Raw genomic sequence first — 22,929 nt, forward strand, 5'->3', positions numbered from 1 at the left:
AGCTGGAGATGCAGCGCAGTGAGTCCAGAGAGTGCACTGGCACCACCGGGGAAGCAGCGCAGTGAGTCCACAGAGTGCACTGGCACCACTGGGGATGCACTGCCGTGAGTCCAGAGAGTGCACGGGCACCACTGGGGATGCACTGCCGTGCTTCCAGAGAGTGCACTGGCACCACTGGGGATGCACTGTAGTGAGTCCAGAGAGTGCACTGGCACCACTGGGGATGCAGTGCAGTGAGTCCAGAGAGTGCACTGGCACCACTGGGGATGTGCTGCAGTGAGTCCAGAGAGTGCACTTGCACCACTGGGGATGCGCTGCAGTGAGTCCAGAGAGTGCACTGGCACCACTGGGGATGCAGTGCAGTGAGTCCAGAGAGTGCACTGGCACCACTGGGGATGCACTGCAGTGAGTCCAGAGAGTGCACTGGCACCACTGGTGATGCACTGCAGTGAGTCCACAGAATGCACTGGCACCACTGGGGATGCAGTGCAGTGAGTCCAGAGAGTGCACTGGCACCACTGGGGATAGACTGCCGTGAGTCCAGAGAGTGCACTGGCACCACTGGGTATGCACTGCCGTGCTTCCAGAGAGTGCACTGGCACCACTGGGGATGCACTGCAGTGAGTCCACAGAGTGCACTGGCACCACTGGGGATGCAGTGCAGTGAGTCCAGAGAGTGCACTGGCAGCACTGGGGATGCACTGCAGTAAGTCCAGAGAGTGCACTGGCACCATTGGGGATGCAGTGCAGTGAGTCCAGAGAGTGCACTGGCACCACTGGGGATGCACTGCAGTGAGTCCAGAGAGTGCACGGGCACCCTTGGGGATGCAGTGCAGTGAGTCCGGAGAGTGCACTGGCACCACTGGGGATGCAGTGCAGTGAGTCCAGACAGGGCACTGGCACCACTGGGGGTGCAGTGCAGTGAGTCCAGAGAGTGCACTGGCACCACTGGAGATGCAGTGCAGTGAGTCCAGAGAGTGCACTGGCACCACTGGGGTTGAACTGCAGTGAGTCCAGAGAGTTCACTGGCACCACTGGGGATGCACTGCAGTGAGTCCAGAGAGTGCACTGGCACTAGCTGGAGATGCAGCGCAGTGAGTCCAGAGAGTGCACTGGCAACACTGGGGAAGCAGCGCAGTGAGTCCAGAGAGTGCACTGGCACCACTGGGGATGCACTGCCGTGAGTCCAGAGAGTGCACGGGCACCACTGGGGATGCACTGCCTTGCTTCCAGAGAGTGCACTGGCACCACTGGGGATGCACTGCAGTGAGTCCAGAGAGTGCACTGGCACCACTGGGGATGCAGTGCAGTGAGTCCAGAGAGTGCACTGGCACCACTGGGGATGCAGTGCAGTGAGTCCAGAGAGTGCACTGGCACCTCTGGGGATGCAGAGCAGTGAGTCCAGAGAGAGCACTTGTACCACTGGGGATACAGTGCAGTGAGTCCAGAGAGTGCACTGGCACCTCTGGGGATGCAGCGCAGTGAGTCCAGAGAGTGCACTGGCACCACTGGGGATGCAGTGCCGTGAGTCCAGAGAGGGCACTGGCACCACTGGGGATGCACCCCGGTGAGTCCAGAGAGTGCACTGGCACCACTGGGAATGCTGTGCACTGAGTCCAGAGAGGTCACTGGCACCACTGGGGATGCAGTGCAGTGAGTGCAGAGAGTGCCCTGGCACCACTGGGGATGCAGTGCAGTGAGTCCAGAGAGTGCACTGGCACCACTGGAGATGCAGTGCCGTGAGTCCAGAGCGTGCACTGGCACCACTGGGGATGCACTGCAATGAGTCCAGAGAGTGCTCTGGCACCAATGGCAATGCAGTGCAGTGAGTCCACAGAGTGCCTTGGCACCACTGGGGATGCAGTGCAGTGAGTCCAGAGAGTACACTGGCACCACTGGGGATGCAGTGCAGTGAGTCCAGAGAGTGCAATGGCACCACTGGGGATGCAGTGCCGTTGGTCCGGAGAGTGCACTAGCACCACTGGGGATGCAGTGCAGTGAGTCCAGAGAGTGCAATGGCACCACTGGGGATGCAGTGCCGTTGGTCCGGAGAGTGCACTAGCACCACTGGGGATGCAGTGCCGTGAGTCCAGAGAGTGCACTGGCACCACCGGGGATGCAGTGCAGTGAGTCCACAGAGTGCAATGGCACCACTGGGGATGCAGTGCCGTTGGTCCGGAGAGTGCACTAGCACCACAGGGGATGCAGTGCAGTGAGTCCAGAGAGTGCACTGGCACCACTGGGGATGCAGTGCCGTTGGTCCGGAGAGTGCACTAGCACCACAGGGGATGCAGTGCAGTGAGTCCAGAGAGTGCACTGGCACCACTGGGGATGCAGTGCAGTGAGTCCACAGAGTGCAGTGGCACCACTGGGGATGCAGTACAGTGAGTCCAGAGAGTGCACTGGCACCACTGGGGATGCAGTGCCGTGAGTCCAGAGAGTGCACTGGCACCACTGGGGATGCAGTGCAGTGAGTCCAGAGAGTGCACTGGCACCACTGGGGATGCAGTGCAGTGAGTCCAGAGAGTGCAGTGGCACCACTGGGGATGCAGTGCAGTGAGTCCACAGAGTGCAGTGGCACCCCTGGGGATGCAGTACAGTGAGTCCAGAGAGTGCACTGGCACCACTGGGGATGCACTGCAGTGAGCTCAGAGAGTGCACTGGCACCACTGGGGATGCAGTGCAGTGAGTCCGGAGAGTGCACTGGCACCACTGGGGATGCAGTGCAGTGAGTCCAGAGAGTGCACTGGCACCACTGGGGATGCAGTGCAGTGAGTCCAGAGAGTGCACTGGCACCACTGGGGATGCAGTGCGGTGAGGCCAGAGATTGCACTGGCACCACTGGGGATGCAGTGCAGTGAGTCCAGAGAGGTCACTGGCACCACTGGGGATGCAGTGTAGTGAGTCCAGAGAGTGCACTGGCACCACTGGGGATGCAGTGCAGTGAGTCCAGAGAGTGCACTGGCACCACTGGGGATGCACTGCAGTGAGTCCAGAGAGTGCACTGTCACCACTTGGGATGCAGTGCAGTGAGTCCAGAGAGTGCACTGGCACCTCTGGGGATGCACCCCGGTGAGTCCAGAGAGTGCACTGGCACCACTGCGGATGCACCCCGGCAAGTCCAGAGAGTGCACTGTCACCACTTGGGATGCAGTGCAGTGAGTCCAGAGAGTGCACTGGCACCACAGGGGATGCAGTGCAGTGAGTCCAGAGAGTGCACTGGTACCACTGGGGATGCACTGCAGTGAGTCCAGAGAGTGCACTGGCACCACTGGGGATGCAGTGCAGTGAGTCCAGAGAGTGCACTGGCACCACTGGGGATGCACTGCAGTGAGACCAGAGATTGCAGTGGCACCACTGGGGATGCAGTGCAGTGAGTCCAGAGAGTGCACTGGTACGATTGGGGATGCACTGCAGTGAGTCCAGAGAGTGCACTGGCACCACTGGGGATGCAGTGCAGTGAGTCCAGAGAGTGCACTGGCACCACTGGGGATGCAGTGCAGTGACTTAAGAGAGTGCACTGGCACCACTGGGGATGGACTGCCGTGAGTCCAGAGAGTGCACTGGCACCACTGGGGATGCAGTGCAGTGAGTCCAGAGAGTGCACTGGCACCACTGGGGATGCAGCGCAGTGAGTGCAGAGAGTGCACTGGCACCACTGGGGATGCAGTGCAGTGAGTCCAGAGAGTGCACTGGCACCACTGGGGATGCAGTGCAGTGAGTGCAGAGAGTGCCCTGGCACCACTGGGGATGAAGTGCAGTGAGTCCAGAGAGTGCACTGGCACCACTGGGGATGCACTGCAGTGAGTCCAGAGAGTGCACTGGCACCACTGGGGATGCAGTGCCGTGAGTCCAGAGAGTGCACTGGCACCACTGGGGATGCACTGCAGTGAGTCCAGAGAGTGCACTGGCACCACAGGGGATGCAGTGCAGTGAGTCCAGAGAGTGCACTGGCACCACTGGGGATGCACTGCAGTGAGTCCAGAGAGTGCACGGGCACCCTTGGGGATGCAGTGCAGTGAGTCCAGAGAGTGCACGGGCACCACTGGGGATGCACTGCAATGAGTCCAGAGAGTGCACTGGCACCAATGGCAATGCAGTGCAGTGAGTCCACAGAGTGCCTTTGCACCACTGGGGATGCAGTGCAGTGAGTCCAGAGAGTACACTGGCACCACTGGGGATGCAGTGCAGTGAGTCCAGAGAGTGCACTGGCACCACAGGGGATGCAGTGCAGTGAGTCCAGAGAGTGCACTGGCACCACTGGGGATGCACTGCAGTTAGTCCAGGAGTGCACTGGCACCACTGGGGATGCACTGCAGTGAGTCCAGAGAGTGCACTGGCACCACTGGGGATGCAGTGCAGTGAGTCCAGAGAGTGCACTGGCACCACTGGGGATGCAGTGCAGTGAATCCAGAGAGTGCACTGGAACCACTGGGGATGCAGTGCAGTGAGTCCAGAGAGTGCACTGGCACCACTGGTGATACAGTGCAGTGAGTCCAGAGAGTGCACTGGCACCACTGGGGATGCAGTGCAGTGAGTCCAGAGAGTGCACTGGCACCACTGGGGATGCACTGCCGTGCTTCCAGAGAGTGCACTGGCACCACTGGGGATGCACTGCCGTGAGTCCAGAGAGTGCACTGGCACCACTGGGGATGCAGTGCAGTGAGTCCAGAGAGTGCACTGGCAGCACTGGGGATGCACTGCAGTAAGTGCAGAGAGTGCACTGGCACCACTGGGGATGCAGTGCAGTGTGTCCAGAGAGTGCCCTGGTACCTTTGGGGATGCACTGCAGTGAGTCCAGAGAGTGCACTGGCACCACTGGGGGTGCATTGCACTGAGTCCAGAGAGTGCACTGGCACCACTGGGGATGCAGTGCAGTGAGTCCAGAGAGTGCACTGGCACCGCTGGAGATGCAGTGCAGTGAGTCCAGAGAGTGCACTGGCACCACCTGGGATGCACTGCAGTGAGTCCTGAGAGTGCACTGGCACTAGCTGGAGATGCAGCGCAGTGAGTCCAGAGAGTGCACTGGCACCATTGGGAAGCAGCGCAGTGAGTCCAGAGAGTGCACTGGCCCCACTGGGGATGCACTGCCGTGAGTCCAGAGAGTGCACGGGCACCACTGGGGATGCACTGCCGTGCTTCCAGAGAGTGCACTGGCACCACTGGGGATGCACTGCAGTGAGTCCAGAGAGTGCACTGGCACCACTGGGGATGCAGTGCAGTGAGTCCAGAGAGAGCACTTGTACCACTGGGGATACAGTGCAGTGAGTCCAGAGAGTTCACTGGCACCACTGGGGATGCAGCGCAGTGAGTCCAGAGAGGTGACTGGCACCACTGGGGATGCAGTGCAGTGAGTCCAGAGAGTGCACTGGCACCACTGGGGATGCACTGCAGTGAGTCCAGAGAGGGCACTGGCACCACTGGGGTGGACCCCGGTGAGTCCAGAGAGTGCACTGGCACCACTGGGAATGCTGTGCACTGAGTCCAGAGAGGTCACTGGCACGACTGGGGATGCAGTGCAGTGAGTCCAGAGAGTGCCCTGGCACCACTGGGGATGCAGTGCAGTGAGTCCAGAGAGTGCACTGGCACCACTGGGGATGCAGTGCCGTGAGTCCAGAGAGTGCACTGGCACCACTGGGGATACACTGCAATGAGTCCAGAGAGTGCACTGGCACCAATGGCAATGCAGTGCAGTGAGTCAACAGAGTGCCTTGGCACCACTGGGGATGCAGTGCAGTGAGTGCAGAGAGTGCACTGGCACCACTGGGGATGCAGTGCAGTGAGTCCAGAGAGTGCAATGGCACCACTGGTGATGCAGTGCCGTTGGTCCGGAGAGTGCACTAGCACCACTGGAGATGCAGTGCCGTGAGTCCAGAGTGTGCACTGGCACCACTGGGGATGCAGTGCAGTGAGTCCAGAGAGTGCACTGGCACCACTGGCGATGCAGTGCTGTGAGTCCAGAGAGTGCACTGGCACCACTGGGGGTGCAGTGCAGTGAGTCCAGAGAGTGCACTGGCACCACTGGGGATGCAGTGCCGTGAGTCTAGAGAGTGCACTGGCACCAGTGGGGATGCACTGCAGTGAGTCCAGAGAGTGCACTGGCTCCACTGGGGATGCAGTGCAGTGAGTCCAGAGAGTGCACTGGCACCACTGGGGATGCAGTGCCGTGAGTCCAGAGAGTGCACTGGCACCACTGGGGATGCAGCGCAGTGAGTCCAGAGAGTGCACTGGCACCAGTGGGGATGCAGTGCAGTGAGTCCAGAGAGTGCAGTGGCACCACTGGGGATGCAGTGCAGTGAGTCCAAAGAGTGCACTGGCACCACTGCGGATGCAGTGCAGTGAGTCCAGAGAGTGCACTGGCACCACTGGAGATGCACCCCGGTGAGTCCAGAGAGTGCTCTGGCACCACTGGGGATGCACCCCGGCAAGTCCAGAGAGTGCACTGTCACCACTTGGGATGCAGTGCAGTGAGTCCAGAGAGTGCACTGGCACCACTGGGGATGCAGTGCAGTGAGTCCAGAGAGGGCACTGGCACCACTGGGGTGGACCCCGGTGAGTCCAGAGAGTGCACTGGCACCACTGGGAATGCTGTGCACTGAGTCCAGAGAGGTCACTGGCACGACTGGGGATGCAGTGCAGTGAGTCCAGAGAGTGCCCTGGCACCACTGGGGATGCAGTGCAGTGAGTCCAGAGAGTGCACTGGCACCACTGGGGATGCAGTGCCGTGAGTCCAGAGAGTGCACTGGCACCACTGGGGATACACTGCAATGAGTCCAGAGAGTGCACTGGCACCAATGGCAATGCAGTGCAGTGAGTCAACAGAGTGCCTTGGCACCACTGGGGATGCAGTGCAGTGAGTGCAGAGAGTGCACTGGCACCACTGGGGATGCAGTGCAGTGAGTCCAGAGAGTGCAATGGCACCACTGGTGATGCAGTGCCGTTGGTCCGGAGAGTGCACTAGCACCACTGGAGATGCAGTGCCGTGAGTCCAGAGTGTGCACTGGCACCACTGGGGATGCAGTGCAGTGAGTCCAGAGAGTGCACTGGCACCACTGGCGATGCAGTGCTGTGAGTCCAGAGAGTGCACTGGCACCACTGGGGGTGCAGTGCAGTGAGTCCAGAGAGTGCACTGGCACCACTGGGGATGCAGTGCCGTGAGTCTAGAGAGTGCACTGGCACCAGTGGGGATGCACTGCAGTGAGTCCAGAGAGTGCACTGGCTCCACTGGGGATGCAGTGCAGTGAGTCCAGAGAGTGCACTGGCACCACTGGGGATGCAGTGCCGTGAGTCCAGAGAGTGCACTGGCACCACTGGGGATGCAGCGCAGTGAGTCCAGAGAGTGCACTGGCACCAGTGGGGATGCAGTGCAGTGAGTCCAGAGAGTGCAGTGGCACCACTGGGGATGCAGTGCAGTGAGTCCAAAGAGTGCACTGGCACCACTGCGGATGCAGTGCAGTGAGTCCAGAGAGTGCACTGGCACCACTGGAGATGCACCCCGGTGAGTCCAGAGAGTGCTCTGGCACCACTGGGGATGCACCCCGGCAAGTCCAGAGAGTGCACTGTCACCACTTGGGATGCAGTGCAGTGAGTCCAGAGAGTGCACTGGCCCCACTGGGGATGCAGTGCAGTGAGTCCACAGAGGGCACTGGCACCACTGGGGATGCAGTGCAGTGAGTCCAGAGAGTGCCCCGGCACCACTGGGGATGCACTGCAGTGAGTCCAGAGAGTGCAGTGGCACCACTGCGTATGCAGTGCAGTGAGTCCAAAGAGTGCACTGGCACCACTGGGGATGCACTGCAGTGAGTCCAGAGAGTGTACTGGCACCACTGGGGATGCAGTGCAGTGAGTCCAGAGAGTGCACTGACACCACTGGGGATGCACTGCAGTGAGTCCAGAGAGTGCACTGGCACCACTGGGGATGCAGGGCAGTGACTCCAGAGAGTGCACTGGCACCACTGGGGATGCAGTGCAGTGAGTCCAGAGAGTGCACTGGCACCACTGGGGATGCACCCCGGCGAGTCCAGAGAGTGCACTGTCACCACTGGGGATGCAGTGCAGTGAGTCCAGAGAGTGCACTGGCACCACAGGGGATGTACTGCAGTGAGTCCAGAGAGTGCACTGGCACCATGGGGATGCACTGCAGTGAGTCCAGGAGTGCAGTGGCACCACTGGGGATGCACTGCAGTGAGTCCAGAGAGTGCACTGGCACCACTGGGGATGCAGTGCAGTGAGTCCAGAGAGTGCACTGGCACCACTGGGGATGCAGTGCAGTGAATCCAGAGAGTGCACTGGAACCACTGGGGATGCAGTGCAGTGAGTCCAGAGAGTGCACTTGCACCACTGGGGATACAGTGCAGTGAGTCCAGAGAGTGCACTGGCACCACTGGGGATGCAGCGCAGTGAGTCCAGAGAGTGCACTGGCACCACTGGGGATGCAGTGCCGTGCTTCCAGAGAGTGCACTGGCACCACTGGGGATGCACTGCCGTGAGTCCAGAGAGTGCACTGGCACCACTGGGGATGCAGTGCAGTGAGTCCAGAGAGTGCACTGGCAGCACTGGTGATGCACTGCAGTAAGTGCAGAGAGTGCACTGGCACCACTGGGGATGCAGTGCAGTGTGTCCAGAGAGTGCCCTGGCACCTTTGGGGATGCAGTGCAGTGAGTCCAGAGAGTGCACTGGCACCACTGGGGGTGCAGTGCAGTGAGTCCAGAGAGTGCACTGGCACCACTGGGGATGCAGTGCAGTGAGTCCAGAGAGTGCACTGGCACCGCTGGAGATGCAGTGCAGTGAGTCCAGAGAGTGCACTGGCACCACCTGGGATGCACTGCAGTGAGTCCTGAGAGTGCACTGGCACTAGCTGGAGATGCAGCGCAGTGAGTCCAGAGAGTGCACTGGCACCATTGGGAAGCAGCGCAGTGAGTCCAGAGAGTGCACTGGCACCACTGGGGATGCGCTGCCGTGAGTCCAGAGAGTGCACGGGCACCACTGGGGATGCACTGCCGTGCTTCCAGAGAGTGCACTGGCACCACTGGGGATGCACTGCAGTGAGTCCAGAGAGTGCACTGGCACCACTGGGGATGCAGTGCAGTGAGTCCAGAGAGAGCACTTGTACCACTGGGGATACAGTGCAGTGAGTCCAGAGAGTGCACTGGCACCACTGGGGATGCAGCGCAGTGAGTCCAGAGAGTGCACTGGCACCACTGGGGATGCAGTGCAGTGAGTCCAGAGAGGGCACTGGTACCACTGGTGATGCAGTGCAGTGAGTCCAGAGAGGTCACTGGCACCACTGGGGATGCAGTGCAGTGAGTGCAAAGAGTGCCCTGGCACCACTGGGGATGCAGTGCAGTGAGTCCAGAGAGTGCACTGGCACCACTGGGGATGCACCCCGGCAAGTCCAGAGAGTGCACTGTCACCACTTGGGATGCAGTGCAGTGAGTCCAGAGAGTGCACTGGCACCACTGGGGATGCAGTGCAGTGAGTCCACAGAGGGCACTGGCACCACTGGGGATGCAGTGCAGTGAGTCCAGAGAGTGCCCCGGCACCACTGGGGATGCACTGCAGTGAGTCCAGAGAGTGCAGTGGCACCACTGCGGATGCAGTGCAGTGAGTCCAAAGAGTGCACTGGCACCACTGGGGATGCACTGCAGTGAGTCCAGAGAGTGTACTGGCACCACTGGGGATGCAGTGCAGTGAGTCCAGAGAGTGCACTGACACCACTGGGGATGCACTGCAGTGAGTCCAGAGAGTGCACTGGCACCACTGGGGATGCAGGGCAGTGACTCCAGAGAGTGCACTGGCACCACTGGGGATGCAGTGCAGTGAGTCCAGAGAGTGCACTGGCACCACTGGGGATGCACCCCGGCGAGTCCAGAGAGTGCACTGTCACCACTGGGGATGCAGTGCAGTGAGTCCAGAGAGTGCACTGGCACCACAGGGGATGTACTGCAGTGAGTCCAGAGAGTGCCCTGGCACCATGGGGATGCACTGCAGTGAGTCCAGGAGTGCAGTGGCACCACTGGGGATGCAGTGCAGTGAGTCCAGAGAGTGCACTGGCACCACTGGGGATGCAGTGCAGTGAGTCCAGAGAGTGCACTGGCACCACTGGGGATGCAGTGCAGTGAATCCAGAGAGTGCACTGGAACCACTGGGGATGCAGTGCAGTGAGTCCAGAGAGTGCACTGGCACCACTGGGGATGCAGCGCAGTGAGTCCAGAGAGTGCACTGGCACCACTGGGGATGCACTGCCGTGCTTCCAGAGAGTGCACTGGCACCACTGGGGATGCAGTGCAGTGAGTCCAGAGAGTGCACTGGCAGCACTGGTGATGCACTGCAGTAAGTGCAGAGAGTGCACTGGCACCACTGGGGATGCAGTGCAGTGTGTCCAGAGAGTGCCCTGGCACCTTTGGGGATGCAGTGCAGTGAGTCCAGAGAGTGCACTGGCACCACTGGGGATGCAGTGCAGTGAGTCCAGAGAGTGCACTGGCACCACCTGGGATGCACTGCAGTGAGTCCTGAGAGTGCACTGGCACTAGCTGGAGATGCAGCGCAGTGAGTCCAGAGAGTGCACTGGCACCATTGGGAAGCAGCGCAGTGAGTCCAGAGAGTGCACTGGCACCACTGGGGATGCACTGCCGTGAGTCCAGAGAGTGCACGGGCACCACTGGGGATGCACTGCCGTGCTTCCAGAGAGTGCACTGGCACCACTGGGGATGCACTGCAGTGAGTCCAGAGAGTGCACTGGCACCACTGGGGATGCAGTGCAGTGAGTCCAGAGAGAGCACTTGTACCACTGGGGATACAGTGCAGTGAGTCCAGAGAGTGCACTGGCACCACTGGGGATGCAGCGCAGTGAGTCCAGAGAGTGCACTGGCACCACTGGGGATGCAGTGCAGTGAGTCCAGAGAGTGCACTGGCACCACTGGGGATGCAGTGCAGTGAGTCCAGAGAGGGCACTGGCACCACTGGTGATGCAGTGCAGTGAGTCCAGAGAGTGCACTGGCACCACTGGGAATGCTGTGCACTGAGTCCAGAGAGGTCACTAGCACCACTGGGGATGCAGTGCAGTGAGTGCAGAGAGTGCCCTGGCACCACTGGGGATGCAGTGCAGTGAGTCCAGAGAGTGCACTGGCACCACTGGGGATGCAGTGCAGTGAGTCCAGAGAGTGCACTGGCACCACTGGGGATGCAGTGCCGTGAGTCCAGAGAGTGCACTGGCACCACTGGGGATGCACTGCAATGCGTCCAGAGAGTGCACTAGCACCAATGGCAATGCAGTGCAGTGAGTCCACAGAGTGCCTTGGCACCACTGGGGATGCAGTGCAGTGAGTCCAGAGAGTACACTGGCACCACTGGGGATGCAGTGCAGTGAGTCCAGAGAGTGCACTGGCACCACTGGGGATGCAGTGCTGTGAGTCCAGAGAGTGCACAGGCACCACTGGGGGTGCAGTGCAGTGAGTCCAGAGAGTGCACTGGCACCACTGGGGATGCAGTGCCGTGAGTCCAGAGAGTGCAATGGCACCAGTGGGGATGCACTGCAGTGAGTCCAGAGAGTGCACTGGCACCACTGGGGATGCAGTGCCGTGAGTCCAGAGAGTGCACTGGCACCACTGGGGATGCAGTGCAGTGAGTCCAGAGAGTGCACTGGCACCACCGGGGATGCAGTGCCGTGAGTCCAGAGAGTGCAGTGGCACCACTGGGGATGCAGTGCAGTGAGACAAAGAGTGCACTGGCACCACTGGGGATGCAGTGCAGTGAGTCCAGAGAGTGCACTGGCACCACTGGGGATGCACTGCAGTGAGCTCAGAGAGTGCACTGGCACCACTGGGGATGCAGTGCAGTGAGTCCAGAGAGTGTACTGGCACCACTGGGGATGCAGTGCAGTGAGTCCAGAGAGTGCACTGGCACCACTGGGGATGCAGTGCAGTGAGTCCAGAGAGTGCTCTGGCACCACTGGGGATGCAGTGCAGTGAGTCCAGAGAGTGCACTGGCACCACTGGGGATGCAGTGCGGTGAGGCCAGAGATTGCACTGGCACCACTGGGGATGCAGTGCAGTGAGTCCAGAGAGGTCACTGGCACCACTGGGGACGCAGTGCAGTGAGTCCAGAGAGTGCACTGGCACCACTGGGGATGCACCCCGGTGAGTCCAGAGAGTGCACTGGCACCACTGGGGATGCACCCCGGCAAGTCCAGAGAGTGCACTGTCACCACTTGGGATGCAGTGCAGTGAGTCCAGAGAGTGCACTGGCCCCACTGGGGATGCAGTGCAGTGAGTCCAGAGAGGGCACTGGCACCACTGGGGATGCAGTGCAGTGAGTCCAGAGAGTGCCCCGGCACCACTGGGGATGCACTGCAGTGAGTCCAGAGAGTGCAGTGGCACCACTGCGGATGCAGTGCAGTGAGTCCAAAGAGTGCACTGGCACCACTGGGGATGCACTGCAGTGAGTCCAGAGAGTGCACTGGCACCACTGGGGATGCACTGCAGTGAGTCCAGAGAGTGCACTGGCACCACTGGGGATGCAGTGCAGTGAGTCCAGAGAGTGCACTGGCACCACTGGGGATGCACCCCGGCAAGTCTAGAGAGTGCACTGTCACCACTGGGGATGCAGTGCAGTGAGTCCAGAGAGTGCACTGGCACCACAGGGGATGCAGTGCAGTGAGTCCAGAGAGTGCACTGGCACCACTGGGGATGCACTGCAGTGAGTCCAGGAGTGCACTGGCACCACTGGTGATGCAGTGCAGTGAGTCCAGAGAGTGCACTGGCACCACTGGGGATGCAGTGCAGTGTGTCCAGAGAGTGCCCTGGCACCTTTGGGGATGCAGTGCAGTGAGTCCAGAGAGTGCACTGGCACCACTGGGGATGCAGTGCAGTGAGTCCAGAGAGTGCACTGGCACCACCTGGGATGCACTGCAGTGAGTCCTGAGAGTGCACTGGCACTAGCTGGAGATGCAGCGCAGTGAGTCCAGAGAGTGCACTGGCACCATTGGGAAGCAGCGCAGTGAGTCCAGAGAGTGCACTGGCACCACTGGGGATGCACTGCCGTGAGTCCAGAGAGTGCACGGGCACCACTGGGGATGCACTGCCGTGCTTCCAGAGAGTGCACTGGCACCACTGGGGATGCACTGCAGTGAGTCCAGAGAGTGCACTGGCACCACTGGGGATGCAGTGCAGTGAGTCCAGAGAGAGCACTTGTACCACTGGGGATACAGTGCAGTGAGTCCAGAGAGTGCACTGGCACCACTGGGGATGCAGCGCAGTGAGTCCAGAGAGTGCACTGGCACCACTGGGGATGCAGTGCAGTGAGTCCAGAGAGTGCACTGGCACCACTGGGGATGCAGTGCAGTGAGTCCAGAGAGGGCACTGGCACCACTGGTGATGCAGTGCAGTGAGTCCAGAGAGTGCACTGGCACCACTGGGAATGCTGTGCACTGAGTCCAGAGAGGTCACTAGCACCACTGGGGATGCAGTGCAGTGAGTGCAGAGAGTGCCCTGGCACCACTGGGGATGCAGTGCAGTGAGTCCAGAGAGTGCACTGGCACCACTGGGGATGCAGTGCAGTGAGTCCAGAGAGTGCACTGGCACCACTGGGGATGCAGTGCCGTGAGTCCAGAGAGTGCACTGGCACCACTGGGGATGCACTGCAATGCGTCCAGAGAGTGCACTAGCACCAATGGCAATGCAGTGCAGTGAGTCCACAGAGTGCCTTGGCACCACTGGGGATGCAGTGCAGTGAGTCCAGAGAGTACACTGGCACCACTGGGGATGCAGTGCAGTGAGTGCAGAGAGTGCACTGGCACCACTGGGGATGCAGTGCTGTGAGTCCAGAGAGTGCACAGGCACCACTGGGGGTGCAGTGCAGTGAGTCCAGAGAGTGCACTGGCACCACTGGGGATGCAGTGCCGTGAGTCCAGAGAGTGCAATGGCACCAGTGGGGATGCACTGCAGTGAGTCCAGAGAGTGCACTGGCACCACTGGGGATGCAGTGCCGTGAGTCCAGAGAGTGCACTGGCACCACTGGGGATGCAGTGCAGTGAGTCCAGAGAGTGCACTGGCACCACCGGGGATGCAGTGCCGTGAGTCCAGAGAGTGCAGTGGCACCACTGGGGATGCAGTGCAGTGAGACAAAGAGTGCACTGGCACCACTGGGGATGCAGTGCAGTGAGTCCAGAGAGTGCACTGGCACCACTGGGGATGCACTGCAGTGAGCTCAGAGAGTGCACTGGCACCACTGGGGATGCAGTGCAGTGAGTCCAGAGAGTGTACTGGCACCACTGGGGATGCAGTGCAGTGAGTCCAGAGAGTGCACTGGCACCACTGGGGATGCAGTGCAGTGAGTCCAGAGAGTGCTCTGGCACCACTGGGGATGCAGTGCAGTGAGTCCAGAGAGTGCACTGGCACCACTGGGGATGCAGTGCGGTGAGGCCAGAGATTGCACTGGCACCACTGGGGATGCAGTGCAGTGAGTCCAGAGAGGTCACTGGCACCACTGGGGACGCAGTGCAGTGAGTCCAGAGAGTGCACTGGCACCACTGGGGATGCACCCCGGTGAGTCCAGAGAGTGCACTGGCACCACTGGGGATGCACCCCGGCAAGTCCAGAGAGTGCACTGTCACCACTTGGGATGCAGTGCAGTGAGTCCAGAGAGTGCACTGGCCCCACTGGGGATGCAGTGCAGTGAGTCCAGAGAGGGCACTGGCACCACTGGGGATGCAGTGCAGTGAGTCCAGAGAGTGCCCCGGCACCACTGGGGATGCACTGCAGTGAGTCCAGAGAGTGCAGTGGCACCACTGCGGATGCAGTGCAGTGAGTCCAAAGAGTGCACTGGCACCACTGGGGATGCACTGCAGTGAGTCCAGAGAGTGCACTGGCACCACTGGGGATGCACTGCAGTGAGTCCAGAGAGTGCACTGGCACCACTGGGGATGCAGTGCAGTGAGTCCAGAGAGTGCACTGGCACCACTGGGGATGCACCCCGGCAAGTCTAGAGAGTGCACTGTCACCACTGGGGATGCAGTGCAGTGAGTCCAGAGAGTGCACTGGCACCACAGGGGATGCAGTGCAGTGAGTCCAGAGAGTGCACTGGCACCACTGGGGATGCACTGCAGTGAGTCCAGGAGTGCACTGGCACCACTGGGGATGCAGTGCAGTGAGTCCAGAGAGTGCACTGGCACCACTGGGGATGCATTGCAGTGAATCCAGAGATTGCACTTGCACCACTGGGGATACAGCGCAGTGAGTCCAGAGAGTGCACTGGCACCACTGGGGATGCACTGCCGTGCTTCCAGAGAGTGCACTGGCACCACTGGGGATGCACTGCCGTGAGTCCAGAGAGTGCACGGGCACCACTGGGGATGCACTGCCGTGCTTCCAGAGAGTGCACTGGCACCACTGGGGATGCACTGCAGTGAGTCCAGAGAGTGCACTGGCACCACTGGGGATGCAGTGCAGTGAGTCCAGAGAGTGCACTTGTACCACTGGGGATACAGTGCAGTGAGTCCAGAGAGTGCACTGGCACCACTGGGGATGCAGCGCAGTGAGTCCAGAGAGGTCACTGGCACCACTGGGGATGCAGTGCAGTGAGTCCAGAGAGTGCACTGGCACCACTGGGGATGCAGTGCAGTGAGTCCAGAGAGGGCACTGGCACCACTGGGGATGCAGTGCAGTGAGTCCAGAGAGTGCACTGGCACCACTGGGAATGCTGTGCACTGAGTCCAGAGAGGTCACTGGCACCACTGGGGATGCAGTGCAGTGAGTGCAGAGAGTGCCCTGGCACCACTGGGGATGCACTGCAGTGAGTCCAGAGAGTTCAGTGGCACCACTGTGGATGCAGTGCAGTGAGTCCAAAGAGTGCACTGGCACCACTGGGGATGCACTGCAGTGAGTCCAGAGAGTGTACTGGCCCCACTGGGGATGCAGTGCAGTGAGTCCAGAGAGTGCACTGGCACCACTGGGGATGCAGTGCCGTGAGTCCAGAGAGTGCAATGGCACCAGTGGGGATGCACTGCAGTGAGTCCAGAGAGTGCACTGGCACCACTGGGGATGCAGTGCCGTGAGTCCAGAGAGTGCACTGGCACCACTGGGGATGCAGTGCAGTGAGTCCAGAGAGTGCACTGGCACCACCGGGGATGCAGTGCCGTGAGTCCAGAGAGTGCAGTGGCACCACTGGGGATGCAGTGCAGTGAGACAAAGAGTGCACTGGCACCACTGGGGATGCAGTGCAGTGAGTCCAGAGAGTGCACTGGCACCACTGGGGATGCACTGCAGTGAGCTCAGAGAGTGCACTGGCACCACTGGGGATGCAGTGCAGTGAGTCCAGAGAGTGTACTGGCACCACTGGGGATGCAGTGCAGTGAGTCCAGAGAGTGCACTGGCACCACTGGGGATGCAGTGCAGTGAGTCCAGAGAGTGCTCTGGCACCACTGGGGATGCAGTGCAGTGAGTCCAGAGAGTGCACTGGCACCACTGGGGATGCAGTGCGGTGAGGCCAGAGATTGCACTGGCACCACTGGGGATGCAGTGCAGTGAGTCCAGAGAGGTCACTGGCACCACTGGGGACGCAGTGCAGTGAGTCCAGAGAGTGCACTGGCACCACTGGGGATGCACCCCGGTGAGTCCAGAGAGTGCACTGGCACCACTGGGGATGCACCCCGGCAAGTCCAGAGCGTGCACTGTCACCACTTGGGATGCAGTGCAGTGAGTCCAGAGAGTGCACTGGCCCCACTGGGGATGCAGTGCAGTGAGTCCAGAGAGGGCACTGGCACCACTGGGGATGCAGTGCAGTGAGTCCAGAGAGTGCCCCGGCACCACTGGGGATGCACTGCAGTGAGTCCAGAGAGTGCAGTGGCACCACTGCGGATGCAGTGCAGTGAGTCCAGAGAGTGCACTGGCACCACTGGGGATGCAGTGCAGTGAGTCCAGAGAGTGCACTGGCACCACTGGGGATGCAGTGCAGTGAGTCCAGAGAGTGCACTGGCACCACTGGGGATGCACCCCGGCAAGTCTAGAGAGTGCACTGTCACCACTGGGGATGCAGTGCAGTGAGTCCAGAGAGTGCACTGGCACCACAGGGGATGCAGTGCAGTGAGTCCAGAGAGTGCACTGGCACCACTGGGGATGCACTGCAGTGAGTCCAGGAGTGCACTGGCACCACTGGGGATGCAGTGCAGTGAGTCCAGAGAGTGCACTGGCACCACTGGGGATGCATTGCAGTGAATCCAGAGAGTGCACTTGCACCACTGGGGATACAGCGCAGTGAGTCCAGAGAGTGCACTGGCACCACTGGGGATGCACTGCCGTGCTTCCAGAGAGTGCACTGGCACCACTGGGGATGCACTGCCGTGAGTCCAGAGAGTGCACGGGCACCACTGGGGATGCACTGCCGTGCTTCCAGAGAGTGCACTGGCACCACTGGGGATGCACTGCAGTGAGTCCAGAGAGTGCACTGGCACCACTGGGGATGCAGTGCAGTGAGTCCAGAGAGTGCACTTGTACCACTGGGGATACAGTGCAGTGAGTCCAGAGAGTGCACTGGCACCACTGGGGATGCAGCGCAGTGAGTCCAGAGAGGTCACTGGCACCACTGGGGATGCAGTGCAGTGAGTCCAGAGAGTGCACTGGCACCACTGGGGATGCAGTGCAGTGAGTCCAGAGAGGGCACTGGCACCACTGGGGATGCAGTGCAGTGAGTCCAGAGAGTGCACTGGCACCACTGGGAATGCTGTGCACTGAGTCCAGAGAGGTCACTGGCACCACTGGGGATGCAGTGCAGTGAGTGCAGAGAGTGCCCTGGCACCACTGGGGATGCACTGCAGTGAGTCCAGAGAGTTCAGTGGCACCACTGTGGATGCAGTGCAGTGAGTCCAAAGAGTGCACTGGCACCACTGGGGATGCACTGCAGTGAGTCCAGAGAGTGTACTGGCCCCACTGGGGATGCAGTGCAGTGAGTCCAGAGAGTGCACTGACACCACTGGGGATGCACTGCAGTGAGTCCAGAGAGTGCACTGGCACCACTGGGAATGCACTGCAGTGAGTCCAGGAGTGCACTGGCACCACTGGGGATGCACTGCAGTGAGTCCAGAGAGTGCACTGGCACCACTGGGGATGCAGTGCAGTGAGTCCAGAGAGTGCACTGGCACCACTGGGGATGCATTGCAGTGAATCCAGAGAGTGCACTGGAACCACTGGGGATGCAGTGCAGTGAGTCCAGAGAGTGCACTTGCACCGCTGGGGATACAGTGCAGTGAGTCCAGAGAGTGCACTTGCACCGCTGGGGATGCAGCGCAGTGAGTCCAGAGAGTGCACTGGCACCACTGGGGATGCACTGCCGTGCTTCCAGAGAGTGCACTGGCACCACTGGGGATGCACTGCCGTGAGTCCAGAGAGTGCACGGGCACCACTGGGGATGCGCTGCCGTGCTTCCAGAGAGTGCACTGGCACCACTGGGGATGCACTGCAGTGAGTCCAGAGAGTGCACTGGCACCACTGGGGATGCAGTGCAGTGAGTCCAGAGAGTGCACTGGCACCACTGGGGATGCAGCGCAGTGAGTCCAGAGAGGTCACTGGCACCACTGGGGATGCAGTGCAGTGAGTCCAGAGAGTGCACTGGCACCACTGGGGATGCAGTGCAGTGAGTCCAGAGAGTGTACTGGCACAACTGGGGATGCAGTGCAGTGAGTGCAGAGAGTGCACTGGCACCACTGGGAATGCTGTGCACTGAGTCCAGAGAGGTCACTGGCACCACTGGGGATGTAGTGCAGTGAGTGCAGAGAGTGCCCTGGCACCACTGGGGATGCAGTGCAGTGAGTGCAGAGAGTGCACTGGCACCACTGGGGATGCAGTGCAGTGAGTCCAGAGAGTGCACTGGCACCACTGGGGATGCAGTGCCGTGAGTCCAGAGAGTGCACTGGCACCACTGGGGATGCAGTGCCGTGAGTCCAGAGAGTGCACTGGCACCACTGGGGATGCACTGCAATGAGTCCAGAGAGTGCACTGGCACCAATGGCAATGCAGTGCTGTGAGTCCACAGAGTGCCTTGGCACCACTGGGGATGCAGTGCAGTGAGTCCAGAGAGTACACTGGCACCACTGGGGATGCAGTGCAGTGAGTCCAGAGAGTGCACTGGCACCACTGGGGATGCACTGCAGTGAGTCCAGAGAGTGCACTGGCACCACTGGGGATGCAGTGCAGTGAGTCCAGAGAGAGCACTTGTACCACTGGGGATACAGTGCAGTGAGTCCAGAGAGTGCACTGGCACCACTGGGGATGCAGCGCAGTGAGTCCAGAGAGTGCACTGGCACCACTGGGGATGCAGTGCAGTGAGTCCAGAGAGTGCACTGGCACCACTGGGGATGCATTGCAGTGAATCCAGAGAGTGCACTGGAACCACTGGGGATGCAGTGCAGTGAGTCCAGAGAGTGCACTGGCACCACTGGGGATGCACTGCCGTGCTTCCAGAGAGTGCACTGGCACCACTGGGGATGCACTGCCGTGAGTCCAGAGAGTGCACGGGCACCACTGGGGATGCGCTGCCGTGCTTCCAGAGAGTGCACTGGCACCACTGGGGATGCACTGCAGTGAGTCCAGAGAGTGCACTGGCACCACTGGGGATGCAGTGCAGTGAGTCCAGAGAGTGCACTGGCACCACTGGGGATGCAGCGCAGTGAGTCCAGAGAGGTCACTGGCACCACTGGGGATGCAGTGCAGTGAGTCCAGAGAGTGCACTGGCACCACTGGGGATGCAGTGCAGTGAGTCCAGAGAGTGCACTGGCACCACTGGGGATGCAGTGCAGTGAGTCCAGAGAGGTCACTGGCACCACTGGGGATGTAGTGCAGTGAGTGCAGAGAGTGCCCTGGCACCACGGGGGATGCAGTGCAGTGAGTCCAGAGAGTGCACTGGCACCACTGGGGATGCAGTGCAGTGAGTCCAGAGAGTGCACTGGCACCACTGGGGATGCAGTGCCGTGAGTCCAGAGAGTGCACTGGCACCACTGGGGATGCAGTGCCGTGAGTCCAGAGAGTGCACTGGCACCACTGGGGATGCACTGCAATGAGTCCAGAGAGTGCACTGGCACCAATGGCAATGCAGTGCAGTGAGTCCACAGAGTGCCTTGGCACCACTGGGGATGCAGTGCAGTGAGTCCAGAGAGTACACTGGCACCACTGGGGATGCAGTGCAGTGAGTCCAGAGAGTGCACTGGCACCACTGGGGATGCACTGCAGTGAGTCCAGAGAGTGCACTGGCACCACTGGGGATGCAGTGCAGTGAGTCCAGAGAGAGCACTTGTACCACTGGGGATGCAGTGCAGTGAGTCCAGAGAGTGCACTGGCACCACTGGGGATGCAGCGCAGTGAGTCCAGAGAGTGCACTGGCACCACTGGGGATGCAGTGCAGTGAGTCCAGAGAGTGCACTGGCACCACTGGGGATGCAGTGCCGTGAGTCCAGAGAGGGCACTGGCACCACTGGGGATGCAGTGCAGTGAGTCCAGAGAGTGCACTGGCACCACTGGGAATGCTGTGCACTGAGTCCAGAGAGGTCACTGGCACCACTGGGGATGCAGTGCAGTGAGTGCAGAGAGTGCCCTGGCACCACTGGGGATGCAGTGCAGTGAGTGCAGAGAGTGCACTGGCACCACTGGGGATGCACTGCAGTGAGTCCAGAGAGTGCACTGGCACCACTGGGGATGCAGTGCAGTGAGTCCAGAGAGTGCACTGGCACCACTGGGAATGCTGTGCACTGAGTCCAGAGAGGTCACTGGCACCACTGGGGATGTAGTGCAGTGAGTGCAGAGAGTGCCCTGGCACCACTGGGGATGCAGTGCAGTGAGTGCAGAGAGTGCACTGGCACCACTGGGGATGCAGTGCAGTGAGTCCAGAGAGTGCACTGGCACCACTGGGGATGCAGTGCCGTGAGTCCAGAGAGTGCACTGGCACCACTGGGGATGCAGTGCCGTGAGTCCAGAGAGTGCACTGGCACCACTGGGGATGCACTGCAATGAGTCCAGAGAGTGCACTGGCACCAATGGCAATGAAGTGCAGTGAGTCCACAGAGTGCCTTGGCACCACTGGGGATGCAGTTTAGTGAGTCCAGAGAGTGCACTGGCACCACTGGGGATGCACCCCGGTGAGTCCAGAGAGTGCACTGGCACCACTGGGGATGCACCCCGGTGAGTCCAGAGATTGCACTGTCACCACTTGGGATGCAGTGCAGTGAGTCCAGAGAGTGCACTGGCCCCACTGGGGATGCAGTGCAGTGAGTCCAGAGAGTGCACTGGCACCACTGGGGATGCAGTGCAGTGAGTCCAGAGAGTGCCCCGGCACCACTGGGGATGCACTGCAGTGAGTCCAGAGAGTGCCCCGGCACCACTTGGGATGCAGTGCAGTGAGTCCAAAGAGTGCAGTGGCACCACTGGGGATGCACTGCAGTGAGTCCAGAGAGTGTACTGGCACCACTGGGGATGCAGTGCAGTGAGTCCAGAGAGTGCACTGACACGACTGGGGATGCAGTGCAGTGAGTCCAGAGAGTGCACTGGCACCACTGGGGATGCAAGGCAGTGACTCCAGAGAGTGCACTGGCACCACTGGGGATGCAGTGCAGTGAGTCCAGAGAGTGCACTGGCACCACTGGGGATGCAGTGCAGTGAGTCCAGAGAGTGCACTGGCACCACAGGGGATGCAGTGCAGTGAGTCCAGAGAGTGCACTGGAACCACTGGGGATGCAGTGCAGTGAGTCCAGAGAGTGCACTGGCACCACTGGGAATGCAGTTCAGTGAGTCCAGAGAGTGCACTGGCACCACTGGGGATGCACCCCGGCAAGTCTAGAGAGTGCACTGGAACCACTGGGGATGCAGTGCAGTGAGTCCAGAGAGTGCACTGGCACCACTGGGGATGCATTGCAGTGAGTCCAGAGAGTGCACTGGCACCACTGGGGATACAGTGCAGTGAGTCCAGAGAGTGCACTTGCACCGCTGGGGATGCAGCGCAGTGAGTCCAGAGAGTGCACTGGCACCGCTGGGGATGCAGCACAGTGAGTCCAGAGAGTGCACTGGCACCACTGGGGATGCAGCGCAGTGAGTCCAGAGAGTGCACTGGCACCACTGGGGATGCAGTGCAGTGAGTCCAGAGAGTGTACTCGCACCACTGGGGATGCAGTGCAGTGAGTCCAGAGAGTGTACTGGCACCACTGGGGATGCAGTGCAGTGAGTCCAGAGAGTGCACTGGCACCACTGGGGATGCAGTGCAGTGAGTCCAGAGAGTGCACTGGCACCACTGGGGATGCAGTGCAGTGAGTCCAGAGAGTGCACTGGCACCACTGGGGATGCAGTGCAGTGAGTCCAGAGATTGCACTGGCACCACTGGGGATGCAGTGCGGTGAGGCCAGACAGTGCACTGGCACCACTGGGGATGCAGTGCAGTGAGTCCAGAGAGTGCACTGGCACCACTGGGGATGCACCCCGGTGAGTCCAGAGAGTGCACTGGCACCACTGGGGATGCACCCCGGTGAGTCCAGAGATTGCACTGTCACCACTTGGGATGCAGTGCAGTGAGTCCAGAGAGTGCACTGGCCCCACTGGGGATGCAGTGCAGTGAGTCCAGAGAGTGCACTGGCACCACTGGGGATGCAGTGCCGTGAGTCCAGAGAGTGCCCCGGCACCACTGGGGATGCACTGCAGTGAGTCCAGAGAGTGCACTGGCACCACTGGGGATGCACCCCGGCAAGTCCAGAGAGTGCACTGTCACCACTGGGGATGCACCCCGGCAAGTCTAGAGAGTGCACTGGAACCACTGGGGATGCAGTGCAGTGAGTCCAGAGAGTGCACTGGCACCACTGGGGATGCAGTGCAGTGAGTCCAGAGAGTGCACTGGCACCACTGGGGATACAGTGCAGTGAGTCCAGAGAGTGCACTTGCACCGCTGGGGATGCAGCGCAGTGAG

At 60.5% G+C, this 22,929-nt stretch overlaps 1 protein-coding gene across 1 annotated transcript in view; it reads left to right on the forward strand.

Annotated features, from left to right (window-relative positions):
• Window positions 1-22,929, forward strand: part of LOC310892017 (uncharacterized protein) — a gene marked incomplete at its 3' end in the record, with an annotated part of 101,676 nt that overhangs the window by 37,588 nt on the left and 41,159 nt on the right. The gene's annotated exons all lie outside the window — the stretch shown is intronic.

The sequence above is a fragment of the Anser anser genome, assembly GCF_964211835.1.
Source record: "Anser anser genome assembly, contig: HAP1_SCAFFOLD_84, whole genome shotgun sequence".
Taxonomy (NCBI): Eukaryota; Metazoa; Chordata; class Aves; order Anseriformes; family Anatidae; genus Anser; species Anser anser.